We start from the raw sequence: 19,878 nt of genomic DNA, 5'->3' as shown, positions 1-19,878 counted from the left end.
TGAGGATTACAGTGTGATTTCTGAGGTGAAGGTTCCCCCTAACACGGAGTAACCTCACTCCATACTTTCTTTTCCTGATTACAATGAAGAACACTGAGCAGAATATACATTAAGCAACTACCTGATTACCCTACAAGTAAATAATAGAACTGTGAGCATGACCAATATGGTACAGATATTCCTATCCCCCCCCCATCTACCAGCTTGAACTCCACAAAACTCTGAATCTCAAGACCATGCAGCAGGTGTAATCAGAAAACACTTCAGGAGGGTTCTCTCCCCTCTCTTCAAGGCCAAAAAACCAGGAAAGGGGCCTCTGTGGGATGGATAGCACTGTGAGGGGAATACTGGTTTAATATTTTTTAGCCTCCTGTGTTATCCCCAGGCAAGCCTAAATCATGAGGCTATACTCCTGTGCAGATTTTTATCTAATCTGAAAGCCATATTTTGCTATGATCAGAGGAAGTGGAAAAGAGGGCTGCTGTGAGCTCAGGAGTCTTTCTTCCTATTCTCTTGCTCCTTTGCCACCAAGTTGATCATAGTGGGGGCTACATAAAGATAAGATTAAGACTTTGGAACAAGAAAAATTATGAGATCAAGAGGGATGTTACAGAAATTATTTTCAAAGGGCCAATTCATTAATATAAAAATTCTAAGTGTATTTGTACCTAATAACATATTCAAAGTACATATTCAAAGCAAAAATGAGTGTAGCTGAAAGGAGAAACAAAGCCATAATGAAACTTGGGAGACTTGCAAACTCATCTCTCATATCCAAAGATCAAGTAGAAAGAAAACCAACAAGGACACAGAAGTCCTGAACGCTATCAACCAATTTAGCCTAATTGACATAAAACACTCTATTCAATAATGTACAATACATGTTGTTTTCAAGTACACATGGAACATTCAACAGGACAGACCATATGCTGTCATAAAAACTAACTTTAACAAAATGTTTAATCTAACTAATGCAAGATATTTTTCATAACAAAATTGAACCAGGAATCAGTAACAGAAAGATACCTAGTAAATCCCCCAAAATTTGAAAGTTAAACAACACACTTGTAAATAATCCAGGAGCCAAAGGAAGTTAGAAAATACTCCAACTTGAATGAAAATGAACATACAACACGTCAAAAACAATGGTATGCACCTAAAGCAGTGCTTAAGAGAAAACATACAGCATTTAATGCTTCTATTAGAAACAAAGAATGAGGAAGCTTGGCTGGCTCAGTTGGAAGAGCTAGAAATCTTGGGGTCATGAGTTTGAGCACTACATTGGGTGTAGAGATTACTAAAAAAAATAAACTTTCTTAAAAAAAAAGAAATGAAAAACATTCTCATATCAATAATCAAAGTTTCTACCCTAAGAAACTAAGAAAAGAATACCATATGGAACTTAAAGCAAGCAGAAGGAAGTAAATAAAGAAGAAAATGGAAAACAAGAAAAATCAATGAAACCAAAAGCAGCTTCTTTGAAAAGATCAACTTAATTTATGGGGAAAAAAGAAAAACAAAACCACCCTCCCTCCAGACTGACAAATTAAAAAGAGGGAAGACACAAATTACCTATATCAGAATATATCACTACAGACTTCAGAGACGTTAAAAGGATTATAGGATAATGGTAAGAATAACTTTATGGCCATAAATTCAACAACTTAGATGAAGTGCACCAGGTGAAGACACACTACCAAAACTCACTTAAGAAGAAATAGATAGCTGGGGTGCCTGGGTGGCTCAGACGGCTGGGCATCCGGCTTTGGCTCAAGTCATGATGTTGCAGTTCGTGGGTTCGAGCCCTGCATTGGGCTCTGTGCTGACAGCTCAGAGCCTGGAGCCTGCTTCAGATTCTGTGTCTCCCTCTTTCTCTGCCCCTACCCCTCTCACGCTCTGTCTCTCTCTCTTTCTCAAAAATAAATGAACATTTTAAAACAATTTTAAAAAGAAGAGCTTTCTTAAACTGAATAAAGACCTCTTTAAAAACATGCAGCAAACATCATAATTAATGAATAAAGAATTAATGCTTTCCCTAGAATGGAGGCCAAGGCAAGGATACCCACTATTACTGCAATAAGACACACTAAAAGAAATAAAATGCATATGGATTGCAAAAGAAGAAATAAAATTGTCTCTACTCATAGGCACTATCATTGCCAACATGGAAAATTGCAAAGCATCTATCAAAAAGTTCCTAGACCTAATAAATGAGTTCAACATGGCTGCATCATATGAGATCAACACACAAAAATCAATCATATTTCTTTACAGTAAGCAATGAACATTTGAAGATTAAAAAAAAATGTTTTAAAGCTCCAAAAAATTAAATACTTAGTGATAAAGCTAACAAAATATGTGCTAAATCTGTTGCTGAAAACTTTAAAACACTGATGAAATAAAGTAAAGAAGAATGTGAATTAGTGGAAGGATATACTATATGTGCAGAATGGAAGCCTCAATATTTTAGGATTTTAATTTTCCCAATGTTTTAAGATTTTGATTTTCCTCAAATCTCTCCAAATGGACCTAAAGATATAATACAATCCCAATCAAGAGTCTAGTAGGATTTTTTTTTGAAATTTTGAAAAACTGGTTCTATCTAGATGAAAAGGTAAAAGAACAAAGTAGCCCAACCAATTTTAAAGATTAAGAACAAAAGTGAGATATCTCATGTGATTCCATAACACTTAGTATAAAGCTACAGTAAATAGGACAGTAAGTGTGGTATGGATGCAAGGGGAGTCATATGGATCAATGGAACAGAATACAGATTTCAGAAACAGATATACAGAAAACTGAGTTTTGACAACAGAGCAAAAGCAAGTCAATGAAGAAAAAGTATAGACTCTAATGAATGTGGATGGACAATTGAACATATAGAAGCCAAAAACAAAGACAAAAAACAAAACACAAAAACCCTGTATTTATAGCTCATGTGTTAAATAAAAATTAACTCAAAATGGATCCTACACTTACATAGAAAACAAAGCACTATTAAACTTTTTGATGCCAACAAGGATTTCTTGAAACCCTGGGTTAGGCAAAAAGCTCTTAGATGTGACATCAAATCACAACCCATAAAATAAAACTGATAAATGTGACTTCATCAAAATTGAAAACTTTGCTCTGCAAAAGACAGCAAGTGAAAAGACTAACTACACACTAGGGGGGAAAAACAGCCAAGCCACAAATCACATATTCAACAAAGTACTTACATCTTGAATATATACATATTTTTAATTTTAAAATTCAACATTACTTTGGCTATTCGGGGCCTTTTGTGGTTCCATATGAATTTTAGGATTGCTTGTTCTAGTTTTGAGAAGAATGCTGGTGCAATTTTGATTGGGATTGCATTGAATGTGTAGATAGCTTTGGGTAGTATTGACATTTTGACAATATTTATTCTTCCAATCCATGAGCAGGGAAGGTCTTTCCATTTCTTTATACCTTCTTCAATTTCCTTCATAAGCTTTCTATAGTTTTCAGCATACAGATCTTTTACATCTTTGGTTAGATTTATTCCTAGGTATTTTATGCTTCTTGGTGCAATTGTGAATGGGATCAGTTTCTTTATTTGTCTTTCTGTTGCTTCATTGTTAGTGTATAAGAATGCAATTGATTTCTGTACGTTGATTTTGTATCCTGCAACTTTGCTGAATTCATGTATCAGTTCTAGCAGACTTTTGGTGGAGTCTATCGGATTTTCCATGTATAATATCATGTCATCTGCAAAAAGCGAAAGCCTGACTTCATCTTTGCAAATTTGGATGCCTTTGATTTCCTTTTGTTGTCTGATTGCTGATGCTAGAACTTCCAACACAACAGAAAGGCAATAAATAAACCCATTAAAAACTAGATAAAGCATTTTAACAGGCATTTCCCCCAAGAAGACCTACAAATGACAAGGGCATGAAAACCTGCCTAACATCGTTCCTTATTAGGTAAACGCAAATTAAAACTACAGTGAGATACACCGCAAACATATTAAAATTGCTGAAATCTCAACACGAACAGTAGCAAGTGCTGGCAAAGGTGAAAATACCTGAACATCTTGCTCTGGCGGCACTGCAAAATGGTAGAGCCACTCTGGTTAAAGTTTGGCAGTTTCTTCTAACGTTAAATATATGCTTACTGTATGGCCCAGCAATTCCGCTTCCAGTGGAATTACTCTAGACTGATACAATCTTATGTTCTCACAAAAACTTGTACACACATATTTATAACAGCATTATTTGTAATCACCAGAAATTAGAAACAACCCAATTGCCCTTCAGTGGGTGAAAGGATGAAGTAACTGCAATATATCCACACAACGGAATGCAACTCAGAAATAAAAAGGAATGAACTTCTAATGCACTCAACAACATGAAGGAATCTTAAACACATTATTTAAGGGGAAGGAGCCAAATGCAAAAGGTTACTCTATGCTTCATGTATACGAAATCCTTGAAAAAGCACTTCTATTTCAGAGACCACTAGTTGCCAGAGGTTAGGGATGGAGGTCAGATTTGGTTACACAGGGGAAACACAGTTTTTTGGAATGATGGAATTGTTTTGTATCCTGGATGTATTAGCGAATGTGTCAAAATTCATAGAACTATTAAAAATAAAATTTCAAAAATCTGATTTATAATGCTGATGCTACCACTATCTTCCTAAGTGATCTTGGACAAGATATATCACTTCTTTGAGACCCAATTTTCTTTTTTTTTTTTTAATGTTTATTTATTTTTGAGAGAGGGACAGAGCACAAACAGGCGAGGGGCAGAGAAAGAGGGAGACACAGAATCTGAAGCAGGCTCCAGGCTCTGAGCTGTCAGCACAGAGCCTGACAACAGAGCCTGCTCGAACTCACAAACCGTGAGGTCATGACCTGAGCCGAAGTCAGATGCTCAACCGATTGAGCCACCCAGGTGCCCCGAGACCCAGTTTTCTTAAAAGAATATGAGGGTGTTTGTCTAAGTGCTTTTCCAAGTTTGGCCTTCTGCAACTAAAATTACATCATACAATATTACTTGGCGATCAAAAAGAATGAAATCTTGACATCTGCAACAACGTGGATGGAACTAGAATGTATTATGCTAAGGGAAATAAGTCAGAGAAAGATACATATCATGATTTCACTCATATGTAGGATTTAAGAAACAAAGCAGATGAACATAGGGAAGGGAAGGAAAAATAAGATAAAAAATGAGAGGGAGGCAAACCATAAGAGAATCTTAAATACAGAAGAATAAACTGAAGGTTTCTGGAGGGGAGGTAGGTTGGGGGATGGACTAAAGGGGTGATGGACATTAAGGAGGGCACTTGTTGGGATGAGCACTGGGTGTTGTATGTAAGTGATGAATCACTAAATTCTATTCCTGAAACCATTAATACACTATGTTCATTAACTTGTATTTAAATATAATAAATAAATAAATAAATAAATAAATAAAATCATGCAAAAGCTTATCTATTCCCTAACTAAGCTTAACATGTACTCTACAGAAGGAAGTCATTGAGCAGTTTGTTTTTTCCTTCAGCAAGGATTCCCATTAGCTCACTGGAGCACTATCATCATCATCGCCATCATTACCAACTTTGAGCTATCTACACTCTCTGAATTCACCAGATATTTCACTATTTCCAGATTATGAGGCCCACCAAAGAATACAAAGAACTATACAATTGAGAATTATTATTTCTGTTCTATGGCAAACTTTTCAAAGAGAAATGACATACTTAGGGGAAAAACTGATAGGGAGCTTTTGACCCTTTGAGAAGAATACAGAATCTATGGACACGTAGCAGCAATGAATCAATGATATTAACTCCATCACTCAGAGCTGCGCTTTATGCCCTGTCATCTGCGCTGTGGATAAAACACAGGATATGACTGCCATTATGATGTAATTTCTTGCAATATTGTGATTTTTTTTAATCACACAGATTATGGAAAAGAGTTTCAACAGGGAACAAAATCTCTCTTTTCAGGAAACCAGAACCTACCAGTCAAAAAGGAATGTTTCTAGATATATCTGCTGATACAGAAGACTAAGAGAAAGGGGCAAATTCCTTGAAAAAGTAGGTTCAGAGTAATTGCATTTCTCAGTATCTACCCTAATATGAGCCAAATGCAAAAATATTCCTTGCAGCATTATTTGTATCCTTGCAGCATTATTTGTAATAATGAAAAATTACAAGTAATCTAAATGTATACCATTAAGAAATTGGTTAAATAAACTATAATATAATTATGTAACACTAAAAGCAAATAAATGAATTAAAGCTATAAACATCAAAACTGACAATCCTCTAAGACACACTGATAGACAAAGATCTTATTTTAGAAAGACTTTTATATATATTTAAATTTTTTAATGTTTATTTATTTTTTGAGAGAGACACAGAGTGCAAGCAGGGGCGGGGGGGGTGGTGCGGCAGAGAGAGAAAGGGAGACATAGACTCTGAAGCAGGCTCCAGGCTCTGAGCTGTCAGCACAGAGTCCAATGCAGGGCTTGAACTCACAAACCACAAGATCATGACCTAAGCCAAAGTCAGACACTTAACCCGAATGAGCCACTCAGGTACCCCTAGAATGACTTTTAAACGATAGTTTAACAATAGTGCTACATATCATCTGTAGATATATATGTAAGCATTTTGAAGAGTACCTATTAAGTTCACAACAGGAGTTAACTCCCAGAACAAGGAGAGGGTACTGGGTTTAAGAAAAAGAGCCTTTAAGGGAAAATGTATTCATGTGTATTTGTATAACTAAAAATTACTTTTAAACAGAGGATCCAATAAAGAGTACCAAAGAGACCTATTGAGCCAGGATATTTTCCCAGGACTACTTAAAAAAGTCCGAAGGACACATCACCTGGAAAAAACAATGTCAAGGGGCGCCTGGGTGACTCAGTCGGTTAAGCGTCCGACTTCAGCTCAGGTCATGATCTCACAGTCTGTGGGTTCGAGTCCCACGTCAGGCTCTGTGCTGACAGCTCAGAGCCTGGAGCCTGTTTCAGATTCTGTGTCTCCCTCTTTCTCTGACCCTCCCCTGTTCATGCTCTCTCTCTCTCTGTCTTAAAAATAAATAAATGTTAAAAAAATTAAAAAAAGAAAAACAATGTCAGAAGACAGAGTGCTCAGCCTTGCCAAGAAAGGCTTTCCTCCTAGCCCAGCCTATATGAGAATAGCAACCTGGGAGCCACATTTAAAGGACTAGGAGTCTATTCTCCATTATTCTGAAGAAACCACATCATCCTGAAATAATCTCTACCATTAAATTTTCAAGTCGTTTTGAACAGATCATTATTTAATTTCACTCTCATCATCATCCTTACGCACAGCCCACATTCTTTACCATCCAGTGGCCCCAAACCACAGAATGACACATATTTATTTTTAAATTTAGAGTGAATTAAAACTAATTCTGTTTTAAGAGTCCCATGACACCCCCCTGGAATAATTAGAGGGACCCTGCAGTGTCACAAAAGCAGAATTGGAAAAGCACTGGCTTGTATCGTTGCCATAGGGACCTGCCTCCTAGAACAATCCACTTCTAGGAAGAGCAGAAGAAAGGGAAGAAATCTCAGACAAGATGTAAATAGACCATGGCAGAGTTGCAAAGTAAATAATACCAGTGGGTTAGGAGCTTTGCCTGCCCCTTTCCAGACAACACGACACAAGAGGAGGAAAAAATCTGCATTGTATTAGGTTGCCATGAGCCTACTCGGCTCAGATCCATTTTGCAGAATTAAATGCAAGAGGAGGAGCAACTGAGAGGTGGGAATGTTCTCCTCTGGAATTGTCCCGATTCGGTGGGTCACCTACTGACTGTGTGATTACAAAACAGGGGGCCTAGAGCACTGCTTTCCTCTATGCTGTTAAGAGCACCAGCCCCTCCACGGAGGTGTATTCTGTGGGTCACCTACTGACTGTGTGATTACAAAACAGGGGGCCTAGAGCACTGCTTTCCTCTATGCTGTTAAGAGCACCAGCCCCTCCACGGAGGTGTATTCTGTTCCCAATTTTAATTTTAGCATCTACACTTCAGCAATTTGCATTTAAATGTGTTGTCAGAGAACTTCCAGAAATCTTTAATAGGAAGACCGATTTGCATTTTAATATGCTGTTAAAGAATTTCAAAATATCTTTTTTCAGTGTGATACACAATACCAGAGGAATGGCCACCGTTAAAGAAATTATAATTCTGGATACAATTTAAACAAAGCAAGCTTTCAGGAGCACCACGGCTTTGCTGGACTTTGTTAAAAGTTCCTTGTAAAAAAGAAAGTCCAAAAGAAAAAGAGAAACCTTCTGATTCTAGAGGCCTTAAAGGTAAGATGGACACTTTCAGTACAGAAATCAAAGCAGAAGTGAGTTGGGGGACGTTAGTTATAAGAAAGGAAGATCATCTGAAGGAGGAAACAGGAAGGCAGAATTTTCTTCGCTGTCTCTTGGAGGTGCCCCGCACCACCGTTTCGACTCTGCTGAAGTTTGAAGGCTGAATTCAGAGACAGGTGAGTCCCAGCAACACATAAAGCTTGTTTCTGCCCACTCTTCCCATTTAATATTTTTACAAGAGTAACCAGGACACTCCAGTTTTTGTGGATTCTGGAGAAAACCTGATTAGGCTATAACCTCATGTCCAGAGTAATAAGAAACATTATGCATCTCATTCCCTCTGCCTCCTCATCCTCAGTGACTCTGGGTTACTATGCATTAGCACAGCATCTCAAGCTTTCTTGGATCTATCCTATACCTACTTTTCCAACTATTGATTGCCCCATTCACAGTAAGCTTTAATATAGCCAAACTACCTTGTTCTTACATACCTAGGTTCACTGAAGACTTCCAGCCACCAATGCCACACACTGAGCTGCACTGAAAGGAAGAGCAGAAGAAGAGAGAGGAGGAGGGAAAGAGAGGAAAAGGGAAGGAGAAGAAGAGAAAGAAAAAAAAGAAGAGGAGAAAAAGTTCAGAAATTCTAGCTCTTCAAAATCTTAACCTTTTCCTTAAAATTCCCATGTGGCTTAAAATAACTAATTGCCTCTTTTAATTTTAATAAATTACCTTAACAAGCCTGCAGATAAGTTTTGCAAGTGGTGCTTTTGCAGTATTGTTAAAAAAAAAAAAAAAAAAAAAAAAAAAAAAAAAAGACAACAGGGCCAAAATAGAGTCCTTTATGTTAAGCCCCATACCACCAAACCAAAGCGTAATTTAATTATAGTTCCTGCTCTCCCAGAAGAGGAATCTTAAACCAATCAGGAATCCCCTCATCAGCAGCACGTGGGTGGCTCAGTTCCCTGAGCATCTGACTCTTGGTATCAATAGGATACCTTGGTATCCTATCCCAATAGGATATCTTGGTATCCGATAGGATCATGATCTCATGGATCATGGGTTCAAGCCCTGCATGGGTATCCATGCTGGCAGTGCGGAGCCTGCTTGGGACTCCCCTCTGTCTCTGTCCCTCCCCTGCTCCATGTTCTCTCTCTCTCTCAAATTAAATAAATAAACAAAAGAAGAAGAATTTCCCGATCAGCACTAGTTACTTATTCTGCCAGATAGACCCCTCCATCCCCTAAAGGAAGGTAACCTTCCAACAACTAACCTGCCTTTTTGTCTAGTAGTGTAACCTCTTCGTTCCTGCTCCCCTCTGGCTGTAAATGTCTTTCATTCTGTACAGCTCCTTGGAGCTCCTTTCGATCTGCTAGATTGGATGTTGCTGGATCCGAATCCATTTTTGTCCACATAACGTCTTGAAATTGTAATATGCCTCATGTTTATGTTTTCACAGTCCTGGCGATGGAAGAGGGAACCAGGAGCAACCAGACTGAGGTAGGTACCTGCTGCTCCCCTAGAGGTTCAGCAACCAAACCCGGGTACCTGCTGAGCCCCCTGAGCTGGAGCAACAAGACCCAGGTAGGTACCTGCTGAGCCCCTTGAGCTCCAGCAACCAGACCCAGGTAGGAACTTGCTGAGCCCCTTGAGCTCCAGCAACCAGACCCAGGTACCTGCTGAGCCCCCTGAGCCCAAGCAACCAGACCCAGATAGGTATCTGCTGAGTCCCTTGAGCTCCAGCAACCAGACCCAGGTACCTGCTGAGCCCCTAGCTGGAGCAACCAGACCCAGGTAGGAACTTGCTAGGCCCTTGAGCTCAAGCAATCAGACCAGGGTACCTGCTGAGCCCCTTGAGCTCCTGCAACCAGACCCAGGTACCTGCTGAGCCCCCTGAGCCCAAGCAACCAGACCCAGGTAGGTATCTGCTGAGTCCCTTGAGCTCGAGCAAACAAACCCAGGTACCTGCTGAGCCCCCTGAGCTCAAGCAACCAGACCCAGGTACCTGCTGAGCCCCCTGAGCTCGAGCAACTAGACCCAGGTACCTGCTGAGCCCCTTGAGCTGGAACAACCAGACCCAGGTACCTGCTGAGCCCCCTGAGCTCGAGCAACCAGACCCAGGTACCTGCTGAGCCCCCTGAGCTCGAGCAACCAGACCCAGGTACCTGCTGAGCCCCCCTGAGCTCCAGCAACCAGACCCAGATAGGTACCTGCTGAGCCCCCTGAGCTCGAGCAACTAGACCCAGGTACCTGCTGAGCCCCCTGAGCTCGAGCAACCAGACCAGGGCACCTGCTGAGCCCCTTGAGTTCCAGCAACCAGACCCAGGTACCTGCTACTCCCTTTGAGCTGGAGCAACCAGACCCAGGTAGCTGCTGAGCCCCCTAAGCTCGAGTAACCAGACCAGGAAGGTGTCTGCTGAGCCCCTTGAGCTCCAGCAACCAGACCCAGGTAGGTACCTGCTGAGCCCCCTGAGCCCAAGCAACCAGACCCAGGTAGGTACCTGCTGAGTCCCTTGAGCTCGAGCAACCAGACCCAGGTAGGTACCTGCTGAGTCCCCTGAGCTTGAGCAACTAGACCCAGGTACCTGCTGAGCCCCTTGAGCTCCAGCAACCAGACCCAGGTACCTGCTACTCCCTTTGAGCTGGAGCAAGCAGACCCAGGTACCTGCTGAGCCCCCTGAGCTCGAGCAACCAGACCCAGGTACCTGCTGAGCCCCCTGAGCTCCAGCAACCAGACCCAGGTACCTGCTGAGCCCCCTAAGCTCGAGTAACCAGACCCAGGAAGGTACCTGCTGAGCCCCTTGAGCTCCAGCAACCAGACCCAGGTACCTGCTGAGCCCCCTGAGCTCAAACAACCAGACCAGGGCACCTGCTGAGCCCGATGAGCTCCAGCAACCAGACCCAGGTACCTGCTACTCCCTTTGAGCTGGAACAACCAGACCCAGGTACCTGCTGAGCCCCCTGAGCTCAAGCAACCAGACCCAGGCACCTGCTGAGCCCCCTGAGCTTGAGCAACCAGGCCCAGGTACCTGCTGAGCCCCCTGAGTTCCAGCAACAGGATCCTTGAGCTCGCTGCTTCTCGCTGCCTCAGGAGGTGGTTGGGACGCCCCTGTGAGATCCCAGCAGCTTTTACGTGAGAAGCTCTCAAGCGTTCCTGGAACATTTCTTCTTCCTGACTGGACCCACAAGCCGGCCGGAGTCGGACTGGGTCTGACTTCGAAACCAGGCCGGGTCCCACGGCAGACTTAGTCCGACTTCAAAACCGGAAGAAGTTCGGGGCCGGACTGGTTCCGGCTTAGAAACCGGACCGGGTCCGACTGTGAAGGGGGACTGAGTTCGGGTTGTTCGGCGTCCGCTGTAAAAACCGCCCGGTTGCGGGGCCGGGGCGGGTCGGCGGGTGGCGGGCGGCGAGCCCTTCGGCTGGAAGGCTGCACGAGCAGCTGAAGCTCCACAAAGACCATCTCGCGTTACCGTGGCCTCGCGGGAGCTCTTCTGTCCGGGAGCAGCTCGTGCACCTGCGCGGTGCCCTCCAGACAAAGGCGTCCCAGCCGAGCCTTCACCGTGAGGGAAAGGGGATATTGGTCCTCCTCTGACGTATCTGGTGACCAGGACGAGAACGCTGGGGCATCGTGCTCTCTCGGCGGCCGGCAGGGGCATTCTGGGAAAACTGGCCGAGGCCACCTAAAGGGTAAGCATTCGTACCAAAGTGGGCTCTCCTATCTCTATCTGTGGTGCCTGGTCGATAGAGGAAGGTAAAATGTCCTTGCCTCTTCCTTTCCAAATTCAGATTGGCAAGAAACAAACAAACAAACAAACAAACACAACAAAAACAAAAACATTTGTAACAATTAGGTCTTTGAATTGTGACTCATGAATTTGCTCTCGGGTACCATTAGTTGGTCCTTTCCCAGGGACAGCTACTCCCTTCTTGTTTGTCTCATTTTGTGTCCTACCAACTTAGGTTGACAATCGTCAGATTGGGGTCCTCCAAAATATGCCTGGGCAGAAATGTAGGTTGCCCTGCTTTCTTTTTTAGGGTCCCACCAACTCCTGCTGGTTCTTAGGGGGAATTGTCTGTTTTGGTTATCTTTGAGAGTGACTCTGGATCTTGGGAGGATAGTCTCTTTCATACTGTTCTCCTTGTAACAGGACACAATTGGAAACATTGGTTATGTTGCCAAGGCCTTCGCTGGAATGTCATATTTGAGAACGTACATAGACTCAGATAGGGCCACAGCTTTAAGGAACTAAGGTTTACTTTATGGAGCTAATGAAGCCCCTTGGAAAGACCTTGCTTACAATGGTTCCCAGCTGCCTTACCAGGAAAGTAAAAAAGGTGATGTCCTGGCAGGCCCAGGAAACAAGATAACTGTGGAACCTCAAAAAGGGAAGAATTCACCCAAATCTATAGGTATTACAGGCAAAGTCTGATGACACATCTGATGGCAAGTCCTGGGCTTGATTTCCTAGCCTCAAAAGGCTTTAAGAGTTCAGTCTGAGATTTCTTAAAAAGGAATTCTTGTTGGACTTAGGTAAATAATACCACACCAAGTTTAATGCAAACAAATTAGCTTTACTGTGATTATCTTTGGTAAAATGAGGTTGATTATAGAGAGAGAAATTACCTTTGGACCTTTGTCTGTATTTAAATTCTAATCTTGCTAATTGTCTTTGAGGTGTGTTCCATACCTGTAAAGTGAATTGGATGCTGAATTCCTCTAGTTTCCTCAAATATCTGGTTATGACTTTTCAAAAACTAACGTTTCTAAATTCTCTCCCACCCTTCTGGTTTGGAATTATGAAGAACAAAGACCGCCCTTGAATGTCCTTGGAAGGGATGATACCAGGTTCTTCTCACTACCCAAATAGCAGCCAAACTTCAGGGACTTGAACTTTAGGTTCATATATCCCAATTAAAAAGGGTTTTTTCAGACTCTTGGAACTGTACACCAGCTGGAAATCTAAAATTAAAATTGACTAGGGAGGTTTCTCCCCAGAAGCAGACGGCATCTTGAGGTGGGCAGCTTTCCCAAGATCACGGATCAAAATGTTCATCCCCAGTATGAAATCTTTATTCTTCTGCCTTTTTGCGCCTTGCTTTTCTTCTTTGTAAATGCATGGGAAGACATTGTTCCTTAATTCTTGCACTTATCCCCGAATCTGCTGGCAAAGCAGTGGTTGCCCAACAAAATCCCTAGACTCTCTGACCAAACTTGTTCTCATAATAGTATAAGTCTTTAATTATATTTTAGCTGAGGAAGAAGGTGTTTATGCTATGGCAAATACCACCTGCACTTGGATTAACATCTCTGGGGAAGTTGGGACCCAGCTACGTGAGATCAATGAATAAGCCAGTTGGCTTAAGAAAGTGATGCCTTCTATGGGAACTTCCTTTACTTATTTGATTCTCATTGGTTTGGGTCTTGGAGACCAAGCCTCCAAAGTGCATTCCAAACATTGGAAGTTATCCTGCTTATAATAATCATAAGTCTTGTTGGTGCACTAAATTCTCTCAAAATGCATGTTCACAGCCAACCTCCCACAAACAAAAGATCTCCTGATGAATAGAATGTTGGAAAAGTAACAAAGATAATGACCAACTAAAAGAATCTGAACTTACAAATGAGCAAAGGAAAAAAGGATAGAAAGAGACAAATTAAGACCCAGATGTTTAACTATAGAGAACAAACTGATGGTTACTAGAGGGGAGGTGGATGGGGGGGGGGGGGATAGGTTAAATAGGTGATGGAAATTAAGGAGTGTACTTGTCATGATGAGCACTGGGTGACGTATGGAATTGTTGAATCACTGTATTGGACACCTGAAACTAAAATAACACTGTGTGTTCACCATATTGGAATTAAAATTAAAAACTTACTAAAAACATGTGAATCTGAACTTGTGACCTGTGATTATCACACAGAGATTCAGCAAAAACTGTGAGAACCCCAGAGTTAGCTGAGAGTGGCACTCATGCCTTAAATTTTAAAGACCTCTCTCAGGTAGGCAGAGAGTCCAGTAAAATGAGGGGAATTGTTGAAAACAAGGCAACAGGTCTGCCCAAAATGGAGCTGCCTATGCTAAGCTTAATACCACCAAAGCAAGACCTAATTACAATTTTGGCTTTCTGTAAAACGGAATCTTTACTCAAAAAAGAATCATCCTGTCAGTACTAGTTAAGTAATCTGCCTGATAGGCCTCTGCTGTCCCCTAAAGGAAGGTAACCTTGCAATTACCAACCTGTTCTTTTGCCTAGTATAACTTCCTTGTTCCTGCTCCCTTCTGCTTATAAAAGTCTTTCATTGTGTGCAACTCCTTGGAGCTCCTCTCTATCTGCCAGATTACATGCTGCCTGATTCAAATTGATTTTTGTTCAAATCAACTTTTAAAAATTTTAATAGGCCTCAGTTTATCTTTTAACAATTCAAAGAGATTATCTGTTGAGAAGCAGAAAAAGTAAAAGCTTAAAGTCTTTGCAGCTCAAATTGATCACTATAGATTTGTCACTGGAGGAAAAGAATGGCAGCTAATTTGATAGACTGCCTCTTTGTTTTGCCTCCTCTTTGTTTTCCCCCGTCCACTGGTCATGTGCATCCTTCTGTGGGAATCTTATATGGAAAATCTAGGGTACAAAAGGACAGCACTGATCCATTAAATTTAACCTAGTGATGGAAAGCAGAATGAAAAACATAAAAGCCGATATGTCCACAGCTTCAGGGTGGAAACTCCAGGAAACATGTGTGCACTTATTTAATTAACATTTGCTATATGTCAGGAGGAAGAGCTTCACCCAGAAAGTGTGTTGAGACAAAATGACTCAGAGCAGCTACATTTACAAAGTACATCCTCTGCTCTAGCCCTGCCCTGAGTGCCTTCCATTTATTAACTTGCTTAATCCTCACAGAAACTTTCTTAGGTAGGAATAATTATTATCTACAGTTAATAGGCAGGGAAGCTGAGACACAGAGAGTTAAAGAGGGTGGTCAGGGTCACACAGTTCACATGTGGTGTAGCTTAGCTACAAACTAGGTCATCTGACCCAGATCCCACACTTTTACCACTAAATCAATCCTATCCATCTTCTCTAAAGAGTCACCATCTTTGGCAAATAACTTAGAATCTCTCCTGAGCAATGATGGAGTTTCATGAATCATTCACGTATTCTTGCCTATTTCACCTTGTGACCAGAGAAATAGATTTTACTATTAGTTCATGCAAGGGATGTATGTCCAGAAATGCAAACCAGTGGATTAAAACACTATGAGGGGAATTCATGCTTAATAAGGAGCACGTGGACTAAAATACCTTCATCATAGGACAGGGAACATAAGTCAGCAAAGAGGTTAAATAAAGAATTGATTTAATGACTTCTTCCTGAAGACGAGCACAGTGTCCAACTGCTGGCTGGTAAAGAAAAACAACAAATAGAAACCTTGAATGCTCGGCTGGCTTCATGTACTTATGCACATTCCCTGTTAAGCGTGACACTGAAGCCGAAATTTTACACACTAGGTGGGCAATTACAACAAACTCATTTGCGTGTTACGGGTTTTTTTTTCCAAGAAGGAAAAAAGGATAAAGGTATCTAGTCAAAGCCTTGATGTTTTTCGATTAAGAATTTTTTTTAAGCCCATCAGATTCTCAGGCTTTTGAGACAATTGTGCCGTTCTTGATAAAACATTACCCAAGTGAATTATTTATAAAACTGCAGGGAACTGCAAACTCTGGTGAACAAATCTTTTTGATGTTCTCGTCTCCTGGAGGGCTATTTTGCACTGCCCTCTGCTCCCTTCTGCAGGGAACCTGGGCTCTCTCAGGCCATGGCTGCCCAGTCACCTCAAAAGGTGGCCCAGCTGCTGATGAGAGGCAATGGGTAGGAAGGAAGTATCAAGTCAAGATGCCCCTGACTTGATACTTAATATGAAGTCTGAGCCCTTTAGCAATCCCCAGCTGCCAGGTTGCTGAAGAGAGATTAGGCAGCAACAAAAGATTGAAAAAAATGGACTGACACACATATACATATTACTCATACATACACATATGCTGTTTTTTTTTTTTCTTAACAGAGCCTAAACGTGTTAATAACCGTCACTTACCAAAGGTTCGTCCCAGCCCTTCAGAGGCAAGCCAATGGGAAAATCCCAGAAACAAACATGGATTCTTTTTTTTTTTTTTTTTTTTTTTTGGATAATGTTACTAGATCACCCAAAAGAAATTGAATCTGCACCATTGGAGTTTTCATTTTTATGTATGACACCCTTTTTGAGGTCATATAACACTTTCCATTCTGTAGGAGAAAAAAACGGAAGCATTGGCATCAGACATATTTAGCTTTGAATCCTAATCCCTTCACTGTATGAACTTGGCATATTAACATTTCTGAGCCTGTTTCCTCAATGAGACAACGCAGATAATAATCCACTACAGGTTTAGCTGTTACTAGAACTGGAGTTGGTACAGTAAATAATAGCACCTATTGCATCTTGGGTATTTAAACTTTTTTTTTAAGCCCACCTATTTATTTTGAGAGAGAGTGTGTATGTGTGCGTATGAGCAGGGGAGGGGCAGAGATAGAAGAGAGAGAATCCCCAACAGTCTCCTCGCTGTCAGCACAGAGCCCAACACAGGGCTTGAACTTACAAACCAGGAGATCATGACCTGAGCCAAAATCAAGAGTTGGATGCATCACCCACCAAGCCACCCAGACACCCACGTCTTGGGTAAATCTAAAAACATCTTGGGTATTTAGAAATAGCTGCTATTATAATGATGGCTCATTCATTCAACAACACTGAAGGGTCCTTTAGGAACCGAGCACTGTTTCAGGCACAGAAGATACAGCGAACCTCATGGATTTCTAGCCTTCCTGGAGACTATAGTCTTGAGAATTGTTAGTATTTGAGTGGAGCCAGGTGGAATGAACCACTGGAGTTTATTTCAAGATGATGGGTTGTCCTCTTAGCTCCATCACATTTCCTGACAAAGTACTATAACAAGATCCTATAATGTAAACCTCTCTCACCTTAGAACATCAAAATCAAGTAATGGAGTTGTCATTCTTCTCAGTAGAGAAATGCTTAGTGAGGGAGAGGAAAATGAAACTTTCATTGGAACACCAGGTTCCAATATTGGTGTGGAGTGGTTATTATTGTTGCTGGTTGCTTGGGATTAAGGTAATAATATTACATCATGTTAATGTTCTGCTTTGGGGAAAAAAATTATAAATAGACATTTCCAATACGAGTACCATGTGTATGAGCGGTTAATTATTTTCCTACACCTGTTGGCTTGGTATGGCAGTAGGGCCAAAGCCATTTCCTTTCACTGAAAATTAAAATACAGCTCAATTTGGCATGTTTTTATCCTTCCATTAGTAGGAAGGTAAGTTTGCAAAGAACTGAAAAATGTATGTTTCTGGCAAGTAAGAAAAGCCAGGGTTTAAGTGCATGATTTCCAAAAGGAACCTTCACTCATCTCATTATAATTGAAATTGTATGAAATTTTATTTATTAAAGGTATGTGTTAAATTGCTTGACAAGTATTGTGCTTAATATTATATGTATATAAATTTTGAGTAAATGAAACTTTTAAGTACACAGGGGAAGGTTTGATACTTAAAGTCATTCTATTGTTAATTGTTTTTAATAAACAAAACCATAACCCTTTCATTTCTCTTATGTAAATTCAGATTTACATACATATTAACATTTTGAGATTCAAAATCATCTCATCAGTTTCCAAAAAGTACAACAAAAAAAATCAAGCAAGAAAGAAAACAACTCACATCTTAAATGTGTTTGTCCCTATAGTATACTGTTCTGAGTTCTTTATCTTTATGCCATTATGTATTTTTTATTTTATGCCATTATGCATTTTTTAATTTTTATGCCATTATGTATTTTCTGGGACCTATATTCCAAAAATAAACATGCCTAATCCTTATAATGAGAAAAATATTGTAAAAATAAATAAAAATAGAAATATACATGGCATATTTATTTTCCTAAATTACATTAATTTATATTAATTTCATATCACTATTTTTCAGTAAATGTGCACCTTAAAGGTAGGCTCAGAAACAAGGCTAGGAATCATTGGTCTAATCTAGTTTCCCAAATGTTAAGTCATTTTACATCAGCTCCATGGTTTTTGCCAAAATTTGTGTATGACCTTTATCGTATATATTTAAATCTTGTACTTTTTACTTCCAAAGATTCACTGAAGAATGAAATTTTATATTCTCATCCTATCCGGAAAATGATCATTATTTTCCATAAAGAAAAGGAAACCACAAAATGAATATAATTAACAAAATAACATTAAATTCCAAACAAATACCATTTCCTGTTCAAAAGCTCTGATCCTGAGGCTTGTTCAGTTTTCATTAAAAAAGTAAGATTAGCAGGGACTTGAGGGGGTTAAAGATAATCTGCCACAAAACTGAGAGATCACCTATGTAATAATTAGAAAAGCTAAAGCAGAATTGAGCATGGAATTACATTATGAAAGTGGAAATCTATGTCATTTAATCTGGATGCCCTTGCCACCTACAAACGCTTCCTATACTATTATGTCTCCTGTGAGACCCATTTGAGAACCGTTGGTCTAAACCAGCCAGGGCAAGTGGAGTACTAGCACCTCAGAAAAGACCTCTAGAATTGTAGAGTTAACACTTTTTTTTTTTTTATTTTTAAATTTATTTATTTTGAGAGAGCTCGAGCAGGGAATAGGCACAAAGGGACAGAGCGTGTGGGCGAGTTGAGGCTGGGCAGAGAGAGGGAGGGAAAGAGAGAATCCCAAGCAGGCTCTGAGCTTAGGACTTCATCTCACAAACTGTGGGATCATGACCTGAGCCAAAATCAGGAATCGGGTGCTTAACCGACTGAGCCACCCAGGCGCCCCCTAGAGTTCACACTTTCACCCATAAGTCATTGCAGTAGTTATAAAAGTTACCATAGATCCCAGTTCAACAGGTCCAGTCCAACCTTACACTGTCATCCAGCATAATCATTCATCACATCACTTTTCACTCAAATGTGTTCCAATCTGGGATAATCCATTATATTCTCACCACACTGTTCACTCTCCTGCCTGTCCTTTTTGGAGCACCTGGACCTGGCTCTGTGATTATGACTGGAAATACAAAGGTGAGTAAGATTAATTCCCAGCCCTCAAAGAGCTCACAAACAGAAGATCAGGGTAAGGTAACATTTAATGACAATACAAGTGATAAAGGTCATGCATAGGTCTGTGCCTTGTGCTGTAAGGGTCACAGGGAGGGAGAGCAGATGAGACAAAAGAACACTGCAGGTTCCTCAGTGAAAAGGGCAAGAAGACCAGCTAATCCATAGTGTAAGAACTGGTGAATCAGCTCCACAGAAGCAGCTAGGTCTGTCCCTTGTAAAATAATGTTCTACTTTGCATCCATGAGCATTTGGGGAACTTGGTGCAGTAAGGATTAAAGGGGGAAGAACAGTTTCCTACGCATATTTCCTCAATAGTTATAAGGTATGAGAAAGCCTGGCCTGTCTGGTGAATCTTTAC

At 40.8% G+C, this 19,878-nt stretch overlaps 1 protein-coding gene and 1 long non-coding RNA gene across 5 annotated transcripts in view; one reads left to right on the top strand and one right to left on the bottom strand.

Moving 5' to 3' along the window:
* The window catches only part of KCTD16 (potassium channel tetramerization domain containing 16), a 259,237-nt gene that overhangs the window by 187,382 nt on the left and 51,977 nt on the right, over positions 1 to 19,878 (bottom strand). The window contains exon 1 of one of the 2 annotated variants that reach the window (XR_006202527.1): positions 11,364 to 11,774. The exons of the other annotated variant lie outside the window; for it this stretch is intronic. The gene's annotated coding sequence lies outside the window, so the exon portion shown is untranslated. Of the gene's footprint in view, positions 1 to 11,363; positions 11,775 to 19,878 lie in introns of those variants that run through there. 2 annotated transcript variants of the gene reach the window in all.
* The window catches only part of LOC122219724, a 44,703-nt gene continuing 36,649 nt past the window's right edge, over positions 11,825 to 19,878 (top strand). The window contains exon 1 of one of the 3 annotated variants that reach the window (XR_006202534.1): positions 11,825 to 12,022. This is a non-coding gene — a long non-coding RNA (uncharacterized LOC122219724). The remainder of the gene's footprint in view (positions 12,023 to 19,878) is intronic. The other 2 variants (XR_006202531.1, XR_006202530.1) reach the window with 2 other exon arrangements.

Source organism: Panthera leo, chromosome A1 (genome assembly GCF_018350215.1).
Source record: "Panthera leo isolate Ple1 chromosome A1, P.leo_Ple1_pat1.1, whole genome shotgun sequence".
Taxonomy (NCBI): Eukaryota; Metazoa; Chordata; class Mammalia; order Carnivora; family Felidae; genus Panthera; species Panthera leo.
Note: the sequence above shows the minus strand (reverse complement) of the source record. Positions and strands in the feature narration are given on the sequence as shown.